This window comes from Bos indicus, chromosome X (assembly GCF_029378745.1).
Source record: "Bos indicus isolate NIAB-ARS_2022 breed Sahiwal x Tharparkar chromosome X, NIAB-ARS_B.indTharparkar_mat_pri_1.0, whole genome shotgun sequence".
Taxonomy (NCBI): domain Eukaryota; kingdom Metazoa; phylum Chordata; class Mammalia; order Artiodactyla; family Bovidae; genus Bos; species Bos indicus.
In genome coordinates, this window is record NC_091789.1 from 37,916,557 (window position 1) to 37,931,090 (window position 14,534).

The 14,534-nt window shown below is 40.5% G+C and overlaps 1 protein-coding gene across 1 annotated transcript in view; it reads right to left on the reverse strand.

The window, feature by feature from the left end:
- The window catches only part of BRCC3 (BRCA1/BRCA2-containing complex subunit 3), a 78,462-nt gene that overhangs the window by 32,444 nt on the left and 31,484 nt on the right, over positions 1-14,534 (reverse strand). The window lies entirely within an intron of this gene.

Sequence of the window (14,534 nt, forward strand, 5' to 3'; positions counted from 1 at the left end):
CTGTAGCCCACCAGGCTCCTCCATCCATGGAATTTTCTAGGCAAAGGTACTGGAGTGGGTTGCCATTTCCTTCTCCAGGGGATCTTCCTGACCCAGGGATCGAACCCGGGTCTCCCACATTGCAGGCAGATGCTTTACTGTCTGAGCCACCAGGGAATCCTAAGTAAAGGAATAAACTCACACATACACAGTCATACAAGGTTATAAGGGACTTAGACTCAAGACAATACACATATCTTTCACTTCGTATGAAAAAGTTATGAAAGTTGACCATGTTTTAAGTCAGGCAACAACCTTTTCATGGACAGGCCAAATAGTAAATTTTTTAAGCTGTGTGGGCCCCAAGGTCTCTGTTCCAACCATTCAGCTTTCCAGTTGTTAACTGGAAACTAGTCATCAGTTCAGTTGCTCAGTCGTGTCTGACTCTTCTTGACCCCATGGGCCACAGCACGCAACAAGTCATAGGTAGTATGTAAGCAAATGGGTATGGCTATATTCCAAGAAAACTTGATTTCCATAATAGGCACCAGGCCCATGTGGCCTACAAGCTGTATTTTGTGGATCCCTGTTCTTGGTAACAAAGGAAATAACCAAAAAACTTCCATAAAGCTGATATCACACAGGCAACAGCTACCATCACGTACTGTTAAAAGTTAACATAAGAAGAAAAAATATCCCTTCAAACTCCAGTGCAGATCCACACACCTGGAAATTTTTAAATGTATTTCTAAATAACTCTCAAGTTGAATAGGAAATAAAACCAGAAAACAAAATGAGTTAGAAGTTAAAAAACCTCACTGGAACTACTATACAACAAAACCTATGTAATGGAGACAAGTGAGAAGGAAAATTTATGGCCTTAAATGTATTTATCAGAAAACAAGGGAGACAGAAAATAAACTTAGTTTTCACCTCAAGAATTTAGAATAAGATAAAAATAAGAACAACACAGCAATATTAAAACATCCAGAAAATAAAATGAAGAAACTGCTAAAGGGAAAAACAGAATATTTTTTTAAAAAGAAGATAAAGAAATTGAGTTGATGAAGAGAACCTAATGCTGGTCCTTTGAAAAGACCAACAAAATAGATAAGCCTCTGCAAACAGTATCAAGAAAACAGCAAGTAAACAGCATTAGCAATGGAAAAGGGGACATACTTAAAAGAAATATCACACAATCATTCACCTGAGAAACATTTACTGAATGGCTGCTGTGTGGCAGGCCCTGACATAGGCCCCACAGTCAGAGAGACAAGTCTAGTGGAGAGACCATAAATAATGAATAAAAAATTAAATTACTTGGCTCAGACGGTAAAGAAATCACCCACAGTGCAGAAGACCCAGGTTCCATCCCTGGGTTGGGTAGGTCCCCTGGAGGAGGGCATGGCAACCCACTCCAGTATTCTTGCCTGGAGAATCCCATGGACAGAGGCGCCTGGCAGGCTACAGTCCATGGGGTCACACAGAGTCAGACATGACTGAAGCCACAGCACAGCACAGCACAGTGATAAATGCTACAAAGAAAATGAAACATTTAAAAAATAAACTTTTTTTAATTAAACATTTAATAAAAATAAATAAAAATATTTTTAAATAAAAATATTTTTAAAATATGTATATTTCCTCAAGCCAAGAAAATGGAAAAGTTAGATGGAATGGATAATTTTCTAGGAAATATAAATTACCATAATTGACTCAGAGAAAACCCGGGCGGGGGGGAGAAACAAAGAGATTTAAATAGTGAGGAAGGGCTTCGCTGGTGGCTCAGTGGTAAAGAATCCACCTGCCAATGCAGGACACACAGGTTCGATCCCTGATTCGGGAAGATCCCACATAGGGTTAGTCACTCGGTCATGTCCGACTCTTTGCGAGCCCATGGGCTGTAGCCCGCCAGGCTCCTCTGGTCCATGGGATTCTCCAGGCCAGAATACTGGAGTGGATGGCCATTCTCTCCTCCAGGGGATCTTCCCGACCCAGGGATTGAACCTGGGTCTCCTGCATCACAGGCAGATTATTTACCATTTGAGCTACAGGGAAGACCTTGAGATTGACAGTCACCCCCCTCAAGATGCCATGTGCCGTGGAGCAACTAAGCCTGTGTGCCATAACTATGGAGCCTTGTGCTCTGAGTCTGTGAGCTACAATTGCTGAGCCCATGTCTTGCAAATACTGAAGCCTGAGAGCCTAGAACCCCTGCTCTGCAATGAGAGAAACCACACACACTGCATTCAGAGAGTAGCCCCTGCTTGCCACAACGAGAGAAAGCCCAATCCCCAGTGCAGCCAAAAATAAATAAATATAATTTAAATAGCGAGGGAAAAATCTACACCCTCAGAAGGGATAAGGTGATTAATAAAGAGAAATTCCAGTCTGATGTAGCCTGTCCCCAGCACATACAACTATTACAATGATAAAATATATATATATAGCTAAGGTATAATGGGGGATTCCCTTGTGGCTCAAGCTGATAAAGAATCCACCCGCAATGCAGGAGACCTGGGTTTGATCCCTGGGTTGGGAAGATCTGCTGAAGAAGGGAACAGCTACCCACTCCAGTATTCTGGCCTGGAGCATTCCATAGACTATACAGTCCATGGGGTCACAAAGAGTCAGACACAACTGAGTGACTTTCACTTTCACGGTATAGCTAAGAGAAGAATTCTCTTAAACAGATAATGAGTATCTGTTGAAAATCTACAGCAAGGATCACACTTACTGGTAAATTATTAAAACCCGTTTCCCTGAATGTGAGAATAAACAAGGCTGCCTAATAGTATCCCTAAAAACTGAAGCAAATTTAGTAAGGCAATAAAAAATAAATAAAAGGCATATAGATAAGGAAGAAAGAAAATTGTGATTATTCACAAATGATCTGATTGTGTGTGTAAAATATTATACAAAAGGCTTCCCAGGTGGTGCCAGTGGTAAAGAAGCTGCCTGCCAATGCAGAAGATGCAGGAGACTTGGGTTCGATCCCTGGGTTGGGAAAATCGCCTGCAGAAGGAAATGGCAAACCACTTCAGTATTCTTGCCTGGAAAATTTTATAGACAGAGGGAGCCTAGTGGGCTACAGCCCATGGGCTTGCAAAGAGTTGGACATGACTGAGCTGTACACACACACACACAATTAGAATTAATAAGTAAATTTAAGTTGGTCACTGGGCACAAGACCAACTTACAAAAATCCACTGAATTCATATATACTAGCCAAAAAGTAGAAAATAAGCTTTTTAAAATGATGCCATTTATGATAGCTTTACAGTAGTTTTAAAACAAACATCAAATAGCTAGGAATACATCCAACAAAGGATGTGCAATAATACATCCAAGCAAGGCCTCTATACTGAAAATTATAACATATTACTGAGAGGAAATGAATACCCACACAAAAGGAGGGCTATAACATGCTCATGGAATGGAAGACCTCACTTCAAAAATGTCAGGTTTCCCTGAATTGAGCTATATATACTTAGGCAATTTTAATCAGCATCCCAGCAGGTCTTTTTCCTGGGGATATTGAGAAGCTAAATTCTCCAATTTATGTAGAAAGGCAAAGGACTAAGAATAGCTGAGGCAACATTTAAAAGTACGCAGCTGGAGGATTCATATATTATCAAATGCAAGACCTGTTGTAAAGCTACAGTAATCAAGACAGTGTAGTATTGGTACTGCTGCTGCCGCCGTTAAGTCACTTCAGTCGTGTCCGACTCTGTGCGACCCCATAGATGGCAGCCCACCAGGCTCCCCCATCCCTGGGATTCTCCAGGCAAGAACACTGGAGTGGGTTGCCATTTCCTTCTCCAATGCAGGAAAGTGAAAAGTGAAAGTGAAGTCGTTCAGTCGTGTCCGACTCTTCTCGACCCCTGGACTGCACCCTACCAGGCTCCTCCGTCCATGGGGTTTTCCAGGCAAGAGTACTGGAGTGGGATGCCATCGCCTTCTCCAAGTAGTACTGGTACAAGTAGAGACAAATAGAACCAAGAATTCAGTAACATGAACACATAAATGAATGCATGACTGATGACAAAGAAGTGGTCTTTTCAATAAACAATTCTGACTGACTGTGATGTGAAAAAAGTTGATCTTGCCCCCAGCTTCAGACCATACACAAAAATCAAATCCAGGTGTTATTATAGATCTAAATGTGAAAGGTGAAAAAATAAAACTTCAAGGTAAAAAGGAGAACATCCAAATTAACTTCAGGTAGGAGAAATTTCGTAGAAGGCAATGGCACCCCACTCCAGTATTCTTGCCTGGAAAATCCCATGGATGGAGGAGCCTAGTAGGCTGCAGTCCATGGGGTCGCTAGGAGTTGGACACGACTGAGCGACTTCCCTTTCACTTTTCACTTTCCTGCATTGGAGAAGGAAATGGCAACCCACTCCAGTGTTCTTGCCTGGAGAATCCCAGGGACGGGGGAGCCTGGTGGGCTGCCATCTATGGGGTCGCACAGAGTCGGACACGACTGAAGTGACTTAGCAGCAGCAGCAGGAGAAATTTTCTTAAACAGCATACAAAGAGCTCCAAAGTGGGGGGGGAAATGATATGTGTTAAAATTAAGAACTGGCATCAAATATTTGCAAGTGAAACCAGCCCAACTTGTAAAGCAAATATCTTGCAATAAAACTTTTAAAAAAAATTTGCAAGTCACATATCTCCTAAAGAGTTAATACCCAAAATATATAATGAATTCCTAAACAGAAATAGAGTCACAGATGTAGAAAACAAACTTAACAATTACCAGGGGAAGTGGGTGGAGGCGGGGGGGGGATAAGTTGGGAGATTGGAATTAACATATACACACTATTATGTATAAAATACAGAATCAATAAGCACCTACTGCATACCACAGGGAACTCTACTGAATACTCTGTAATAAGCCATACAGTATGGGAAAAGAATCTAAAAAGGAGTAGGTATATGTATATGTATAACTGACTCACTTTGCTATACAGTAGAAACTAACACAATATTGTAAGTCAACTATACTCTAATAAAAACTAATAAAAAATGAACTCCTACAACTTTAAAGCAAAAATAAAAGTCATCCAATTAACTTCCCAAGTGACTCAGTGGTAAAGAACCCACCTGCCAATGGAGGGGTTGTGGGTTCGATCCCTGGGTCGGGAAAATCCCCTGGAGAAGGAAATGGCAACCCACTCCAGTATTCTTGCCTGGGAAATCCCATGAACAGAGGAGCCTGGAGGGCCATAGTACATGTGGTTGCCAAGAGCCATGACTAGGCGTCTGAGCATACACACACATCCAATTAAAAATGGAAAAAGGACTTGGACAGAAATCTCCAGACATACAAAAGTCCACCAGGTATAAGGTAATCAATTTATCTATTCATCAGGGAATGCAAATGAAAACTACAAGAGATCACCTCACACCTGTTAGGATGACTAATATTAAAAAAGCTAAGTGTTGGCAGCAAGTTGGAGAAATTGGAATAAACCCTTGTGTGCCATTGTTGGGAAAAACAGTATGGAGGTTTCTCAAAAAACTAACAACAGAGCTAACATATGATCTACAAATTACACTCCTGGGCATATATACAAAGGAAATGAAACCAGGATCTTAGAGATATCTGGACTCTCATGATCACTGCAGCATTACTCACAATAAACAAAATATGGAGACAACCCAAGTTTTATCTAGATGAATGATAAAACTTTCATATGCATACATATTATAAAGTGTAATACATATATGTGTGTGTGTCTGTTTGTGTGTGTAGGAATACCATTCAATATTAAAAAACAAGGAAATCCTACAATTTGCAACAACATGGATGAATCTGGAGGACATTGTACCCAATTGAACAGGCCATCACAGGAAGCCAGATACTTCATGATTCCACTTATATAAGGAATCTAATATAGTCTAAGCAGAGCATACAATACTGGTTGCCAGCAGATGTGGGTAGGGGAAAGAGGCATAGTTATTCAGTGGACATACAGTATTGTGGATTTCAAATTTTGTTGAGGGTAGCTCTCATGTTGTCTTCATACCATGAAAACAAAATTAAATGAAACAAAACAAAAACAACAAAAGGAAACTTCGAAAGTGTTGGATATGTCTATTCCTTGACTGTGCTGATATTTAATTCATATTTCAGGTTTCCCAGGTGGCTCAATGGTAAAGAATCTACCTGCCAATGCAGGAGACACAGGAGACATGGGTTCAATCCCTGGGTGGGGAAGATACCCTGGAGAAGAAAATGGCAACCCACTCCAGTATTCTTGCCTGGGAAAGCCTATGGACAGAGGAGCCTTGCATGCTGTGTAGTCCATGGGGTCGCAAAGAGTCAGACACGACTGAGTAACTGAGTACACATTTACCTAGGTAAAACAGTCAACTTGTTTACTTTTTTTCCCCATGATGGAGATTTAAACTTTAACTTTGCTAAAGGCATTATTTTTTTTTTAATTTACTTTGTTCTCAACCAAATGTAATTTTAACTAACACAACCTAATAAATTGTTATCACATGTTATGGACCTGAATAAAAACATCCTGATTATTTGACTTTAATTTTGGGATTAGGAACATAGGGCTTAATCTATTTGGGGGATGTGAACACATAGTTTAATTCAAGGATTATATATGTGTATAGTGAAAGTCACTCAGTCATATTCAACCCTTTGTGACCCCGTAGACTATATTCCATGGAATCCTCCAGGCTGGAATACTGGAGTGGGTAGCCGTTGCCTTCTCCAGGGGATCTTCCTAACCCAGGGATCGAACCCAGGTCTCCCACATTGCAGGCAGATTCTTTACCAGCTAAGCCACCAAAGAAGCCCACATATGTGTATAAGACAGATGCTGTTCATGTAATAATAAAATGCTAGAACTAAAAACAAAGAAAAAGTTTTCAACTTTACGAGTGACCAACAAAATGCAAAGTAAAGCCACAGTGCAATACTCTACCAGAATGGCAAAAATGAACAAGACAGATGTTACTGAGTATTAGCAGGAATGTGCAGGAAGCAACTCTCCAACATTGGTGTTAGGAGTGAAAAGCAATAGACACTTTGGGAAAACTTCTGTATTATCTACTAAAGCTGAATATATACAAATATACATATGCATTCCACTCCTAGATATGTACCCAACAGAAATATCTAGTAAATGTACATCTGTTCACAAGAATATTCGTAGTACCATAATTTGTAAAAAGCCTTTTAAAACCTGAAATTATCTCTCAATAAAAGAATGAATAAACAAAGTATGGTATATTCAGACAGTGGAACACTATACAGCAATGAGAATAACTAAACTGTTGCTTCATGTAACCACATGGATGAACCTCACAAACATAATACTGATTGATAGAAACTAGACCCAAAAGAGTACATATTATATGGCTCTATTTACATATGGTTCAAAAATAGGTGAAAGTAACCTATAGTGTTAGACATCAAGATAGCAGAAAATCAAGATTCCATCCAAAGCATCTGACTATAGAGCCATGTTCTTATTATGCTATGCAGTCTTTCCAAACAAGAGAAAAAAATCCAACTTATTTTATAACCTAATAATCCTGATACCAAAACCAGAGAAGTACAAGACAAGAACACTGCAGACTAATCTCACATATGAACACAGATATAACAATCTTAAACCAAATATTAGCAACTAGAATCTACTTTGTTAAAAGAACAATATATCATGGCAATGTAGGGTTTATCTCAGGAATGTAACAACAGTTCACCGTTTTAAAAGCTTTCAGTGTAAATCATTGCTAACTTTAAAGGGAAACAACCACATTATCATCTCAGTTCAGTCGCTGAGTCGTGTCCAACTCTTTGCGACCCCATGAATTGCAGCACGCCAGGCCTCCCTGTCCATCACCAACTCCCAGAGTTCACCCAAACTCATGTCCATTGAGTCGGTGATGCCATCCAGCCATCTCATCCTCTGTCGTCCCCTTCTACTCCTGCCCCCAATCCCTCCCAGAATCAGAGTCTTTTCCAATGAGTCAACTCTTTGCATGAGGTGGCCAAAGTATTGGAGTTTCAGCTTCAACATCAGTTCTTCCAAAGAACACCCAGGACTGATCTCCTTTAGGATGGACTGGTTGGATCTCCTTGCAGTCTAAGGGACTCTCAAGAGTCTTCTCCAACACCACAGTTCAAAAGCATCAATTCTTCGGTGCTCAGCTTTCTTCACAGTCCAACTCTCACATCCATACATGACCACTGGAAAAACCATAGCCTTGACTAGACAGACCTTTGTTGGCAAAGTAATATCTCTGCTTTTGAATATGCTATCTAGGTTGGTCATAACTTTCCTTCCAAGGAGTAAGCGTCTTTTAATTTCATGGCTGCAATCACCATCTGCAGTGATTTGGGAGCCCCAAAAAATAAAGTCTGACACTGTTTCCACTGTTTCCCCGTCTATTTGCCATGAAGTGATGGGACCAGATGCCATGATCTTAGTTTTCTGAATGTTGAGCTTTAAGCCAACTTTTTCACTCTCCTCATTATCATCTCAGGAAATGACAAATAGGCATTTGATAAAACTCGAGACAATTATTAAAAATTCTCAGTAAACTAGAATTAGAAACTTCCTTAACTTAATAAAGGAATAGAGGGTGTCTACCACAAAATCGTAAGAAACTCATACTTAATGGTGGAACATCAGAAGTATTCCATTAGAGTAAGAAAGAATGTTATTTGCCACCCAACTCTGCTATTCAAATCTATGGGTCCAAAATATAGGTTCAAAATCTATAGGTCCATAATCGCTAATTGCTAAGTCACTTCAGTCGTGTCCGACTCTGTACGACCCCGTAGACGGCAGCCCATCAGGCTCCCCCATCCCTGGGATTCTCCAGGCAAGAACACTGCAGTGGGTTGCCATTTCCTTCTCCAATGCATGAAAGTGAAAAGTGAAAGTGAAGTTGCTCAGTCGTGTCCGACTTTAGCGACCCCATGGATTGCAGCCTACCAGGCTCCTCCGTCCATGGGATTTTCCAGGCAAAAGTACTGGAATGGGGTGCCACTGCCTTCTCCAATAGGTCCTTAATATAGGTTCGAAATACAACATAATCATAACAACTCATACTTAATGGTGGAACATCAGAAGTATTCCCATTATAGACAGAAAGAATGTTATTTGCCACCCAATCTGCTATTCAAATCTATAGGTCCATAATATAGGTTCTATAGGTTCTTATAAGAAGAAAATACATAAAACTATTATTTATCATCATGAAGAAAAGAAAGGTCTTTGAAAGAAGAAAAGCAAAAAGCATAAATAAAATGAAGGATAACAGTGATTCATTGTTTTAAAGCTTTCGCCTGATACATGACACAATAAACAAAGTCAGCCTGGGAGTAAATATTTGCAACATATGTGACAGACAAAAAGATGAAATTTCTAGAACATATAAAGAAATTATGCAAATCAGCAGGGAGAAAGAACAAATAACTCTATATAGAAAAGTAAAGAATATGAATGGGCAACTCAGAACTGCCAAACAGGAAATGGGCACTCTCACTAAAACCACTTTACTGGTGGCATACTGTTAACTCATCTTTCAGACTGGTAAAAATTAATGTTTGAGGGACTTCCTTGGCAGTCTAGTAGTTAAGAATCCACCTTCCACTGCAGGGGGCACAGGTTCCATCCCTGGTCAGGGAACTAAGATCACACATAGTTATTGTTCAGTCGTGTCCAACTCTTTGTGACCCCAGGGACTGCAACACACCAGGCTTCCCTGTCCTTTACCATCTCCTGGAGTTTGTGCAAACTCACATCCATCAAGTCGGTGATGCCATCCAACCATCTTATCCTTTGTCTTCTCCTTCTCCTCCTGCCTTCAATCCTTCCCAGCATCAGGATCTTTTCTAATAAGTCGACTCTTCACATCAGGTGGCCAAAGTATTGGAGCTTCAGCTTCAGCAACAGTCTTTCCAATGAATATTCAGGGTTGATTTCCTTTAGATGGACTGGTTGGATCTCCTTGCAGCCCAAGGGACTCTGAAGAGTCTTCTCCAACACCACAGTTCAAAAGCATCAATTCTTTGGCGCTCAGCTTTCTTTCTGGTCCAACTATCACATCCATACATGACTACTGGAAAAATCATAGCTTTGACTAGATGGACCTTTGTCGACAAAGTGATGTCTTTGCTTTTTAATTTGCTGTCTAGGTTGGTCATAGGTTTTCTTCCCTACTGCACTAACAGAGCACCTAAGATCACACATGCCACCAGGCAACCAAGCCCACAAGCCTCAACTAAGACATGCCACAACTAAGACACATGCAGCCAAATGAGTATTTTTTAAAAAGTTCGAGAAAATTAACATTTGACGTTGAAAATGACCCTGTACACCAGCCTTGGACTCCAACCAAGTTTTTTAACCTTGAAGCTCATTTCCTCATTAGTAAAAGGGGAAACAGAGTTGTTACAAGTACCTGTTAAGTTTCCATTCAGTTCAGTTCAGTTCAGTCACTCAGTCGTGTCTGACTCCTTGCGACCTCATGAATCGCAGCACACCAGGCCTCCCTGTCCATCACCATCTCCTGGAGTTCACTCAAACTCACATCCATCAAGTCGGTGATGCCATCCAGCCCTCTCATCCTCTGTCGTCCCCTTCTCCTCCTGCCCCCAATCCCTCCCAGCATCAGAGTCTTTTCCAATGAGTCAGCTCTTCGCATGAGGTGGCCAAAGTACTGGAGTTTCAGCTTTAGCATCATTCCTTCCAAAGAACACCCAGGGCTGATCTCCTTTAGAATGGACTGGTTGGATAACTTTTAGCAGATGTCTCCGCAGTATCTATTGATCTAACCATATGCTTTTTCTCCTTTAGTTTGTTAATGTAAAGAATTATATAACATCCTGAATTACCCTGAAATTTCCTGAAGCTGAATGGACTTTATATATGTGGATTAAACTGAACTTGGTCATTGTGGATTGTTCCCTAATGCAGTTATATTTATTGATATTTTTTTCTAAAGTTTGACATCTATAGATGAGATGGGTCAATAGTTTTCTTCTATGTTATCTTGAACCGGGTTTTGGTGTTAAAATTATTCTAGCTGTTTTAAAAATGGAGGAACTTTTAGGCTTTTCATATCGTCTGTGATAATGTACAAATTGAATTAGACCCATCCATCCTTCAAAGGTTAGAATTGAGCTGTAAAGCCATGTAAACTGGCTGTCTTTTAAAATCATATATCTTTAATCACAATTTTCAGTCTCTACTTTAGTAATTAGACTGAATAAGTTTTCTATTTCTTAATTTTGATATGAGACTATCATATGAGTGCAATCACACTGTAGGTAGCCTTTGGAGACTCACTTCTTTCACTCAGACTCTGAAATTCTTCCAAGTTGTTGCTTGTTATCAAAAGTTCATTCCTGGGACTCTTCTCTGGTGATCCAGTGGCTAAGACTCTGAGCTCACAATGCAGGGGGCCTGGGTTCAATCCCTGGTCAGGGAACTAAATCCCACATGTGGTAACTAAAGATCCTGCATTCTACAACTAAGACCCCGGGCAGGTAATTAAATGTAAATTTCTTTTAAGTTCATTCCTTTTTACTGCTGATTAGTTCTTCAGTGGAAGTCTTAGACTTTCGTAATCAATTCACCTATTGAAGGAATTTGGGTTGCTTCCACTTTGTGGCAATTATGAATAAATTAAGAAATATATACACATACATATACATATGCAAACAGGGTTTGTGTGAAACTGTGTTCAGTTCTCTATGGAGTAAGACTCCTGGGTCACACATTAAGTATACATTAAACTTCATACAAAACTGTCAAAGAGTTTTCTAAAGTGACAGTACCATTGTGCACTTCTACCAGCATCATGAGAATTCTTGTCTGTATCCCTGCCAGCATTTGGCACTATTAGTTTTATTTTAGTGACTCTAATGGGTATGTGTCAGGAAGCATTTAACAGGAGGCTTCCTGTGTGCTGTTTTGGATATGTCATGAATCTTCTGTTCCTTATTAATTCCTGAATATTCAGGCATTAAGAGGAGTTGGCAAGCCGCTCCCACAGCTGAGAATGCATGCATTTCCTTCATTAGTTTTTCCATACGGTGATAAGTAACTATTTACAACCCTCTTCCTTTTTATGAACCATACGGTAAAAGTAATTATTTACAACCCTCTCTGATATGGATTGCCTTATGATAACTTGTAAGTCTGGACTTTTGATTTTTATCTTTGCTGAAAATAGCTACCTTATAAGACAGTATATATACCCACACTATGTTGAATAAAACAGCTTTGCTCCATCAGAGCTTGGGTCCCCGTGTCTTTCTTTCTCTCTCTCTCTCAGGCTAATTCTTTGGAGTGCAGAAGCCCAATGAGCTGACTTTCTTGCCCGGGCTTCTAAGACCCTCTTGAGAAGGGACACTGTGCCTTCACCCCCTCAAGAGGGCGCCTGGTGCCTACGTGAAGCAGTGCAAGCTCTGTGTCAAGAGCTTTATTGGTTTTCTGCGTAAACCAAGGAATGTCAGCCTCTTTCTCTCTCTCTTTTACTTTCTTATCATCAACTCCAGACCACCAGGTTCTGGTCCATTAAAGGACCTCACCAAGTGGCGCCCAGAACAGGAGCCTGGAACACGTGGCAGATTCGGGTGGAGTGACTCGAAGACCTATCCAGGTCGGTAAGTACTAAGACATGGGTCAAACGGCTGGAAAGCCCCATCACTCTGCTACTTTACTTCATCACTTATTTAAAGTTCAGGGACTTTCAGTTTCACGTCAGCGAATAGAGGCTTGCCTTCAGACAGTGGTTGACTGTAACCCTTGGTTCCCTGATGAAGGTAGTTTTGATTTAGAAATTTGGCACCAGGTCAAAGAGAATGTTGAACATGCTGCCAGACAGGGAAAAAAAATCCCGATAGATTTTTGGCCCCTCTGGGCTCTCATTAAAGCTGTGATTTTGCCATTTCAAGGTAATCCTAGACCTCCTGATATTTGGCAACAGGCAGAACACTTATTACATGAATATGAATTAGATGATGAAACCTTACAAAAGGCCCAATTATAACAACATAAAATATTTCAGAATTTTCCTACAAGCCCTGCCCCGGTTACTCCAAGTGCTCCTCCCCTGCTAGCGGGCACAAATCCCAAAGTCTCTCCCTTGCTAGAACCTAATGATTCTGGCAACAACTCCCCTAAGACACCTTTTGACATTAAAACTGACAACACCTTTCTGAATAACAATAATAAGTTTTTACCACACACTCTTAATTGTAAGAATCTGCTACCTACTCACTCTCCTTCACGACAGAGGCTCTCTGAATTGCTGGCTTTGCAATCACAAGTCTCTGAAGCCGATGGTTTCTCTGCCTTTCCAGTTTTTAGAAATCCTGACGCTCAAAGGCACATAATACCTCATTGTGAGGGTATTAACCTTTTTCACATGCAACAAATTAAAAAAGCTATAACTATGTATGGCCCACATTCACCTTTTACTAAAGCACTTCTAAATTCCATAACATCCTCTACTGGAGATTTTATTCCCCATGATTGACAAACTTTAATAAAAGCTTTCCTTAAACCAGGAGAATATCTTCAATGGATAATGTGGTATCATGATATAGCCAGAGATCATGCTAACAGAAATGCGGGAGCTGGCGCTCCCCAAACTCAAATTACTTTTGAAATGCTAACTGGTACAGGACAATTTGACACTATAGAAGCTCAAATACAGTGCCCTCCTTTGTTATGAACAATTAAAAACAGTGGCCGTTGAAGCTTGGGATCGAATTACTCCTCAAGGGGAACCTACAGGTAGCTACACTAAAATATTGCAGGGGCCTAAGGAAAGTTATGACCAACCTAGATAGCATATTCAAAAGCAGAGACATTACTTTGCCAACAAAGATCCATCTAGTCAAGGCTATGGTTTTTCCAGTGGTCATGTATGGATATGAGAGTTGGACTGTGAAGAAAGCTGAGCGTCGAAGAATTAATGCTTTTGACTGTGGTGTTGGAGAAGACTCTTCAGAGTCCTTTGGACTTCACAGAGATCCAAGCAGTCCATTCTAAAGGAGATAAGCCCTGGGTGTTCATTGGAAGGACTGATGCTAAAGCTGAAACTCCAATACTTTGGCCACCTCATGTGAAGAGTTGACTCACTAGAAAAGACCCTGATGCTGGGAGGGATTGGGGGCAAGAGGAGAAGGGGATGACAGAGGATTAGATGGCTGGATGGCATCACCGACTCAATGGACATGAGTCTAAATAAACTCCGGGAGTTGGTGATGGACAGGGAAGCCTGGCATGCTGCAATTCGTGGGGTTACAAAAAGTCACACACGACTGAGCAACTAAACTGACTGACTGAATGAAACGTATGCTGATTTTTTAGCTAGATTAGAAACTGCTATTTCCCATACTCTAATTGGAGAAGAAGACAAAAGGCAAACAGAGAAATTACTTGCTTATGAAAATGCAAATCAGGAATGTCAAAAGGCTATAGCTCCAATTCATGAGAAGGGGACTATTATTGATTATTTGAAGACTTGTCACAATCTAGGGTCAGAAACTCAAAAGA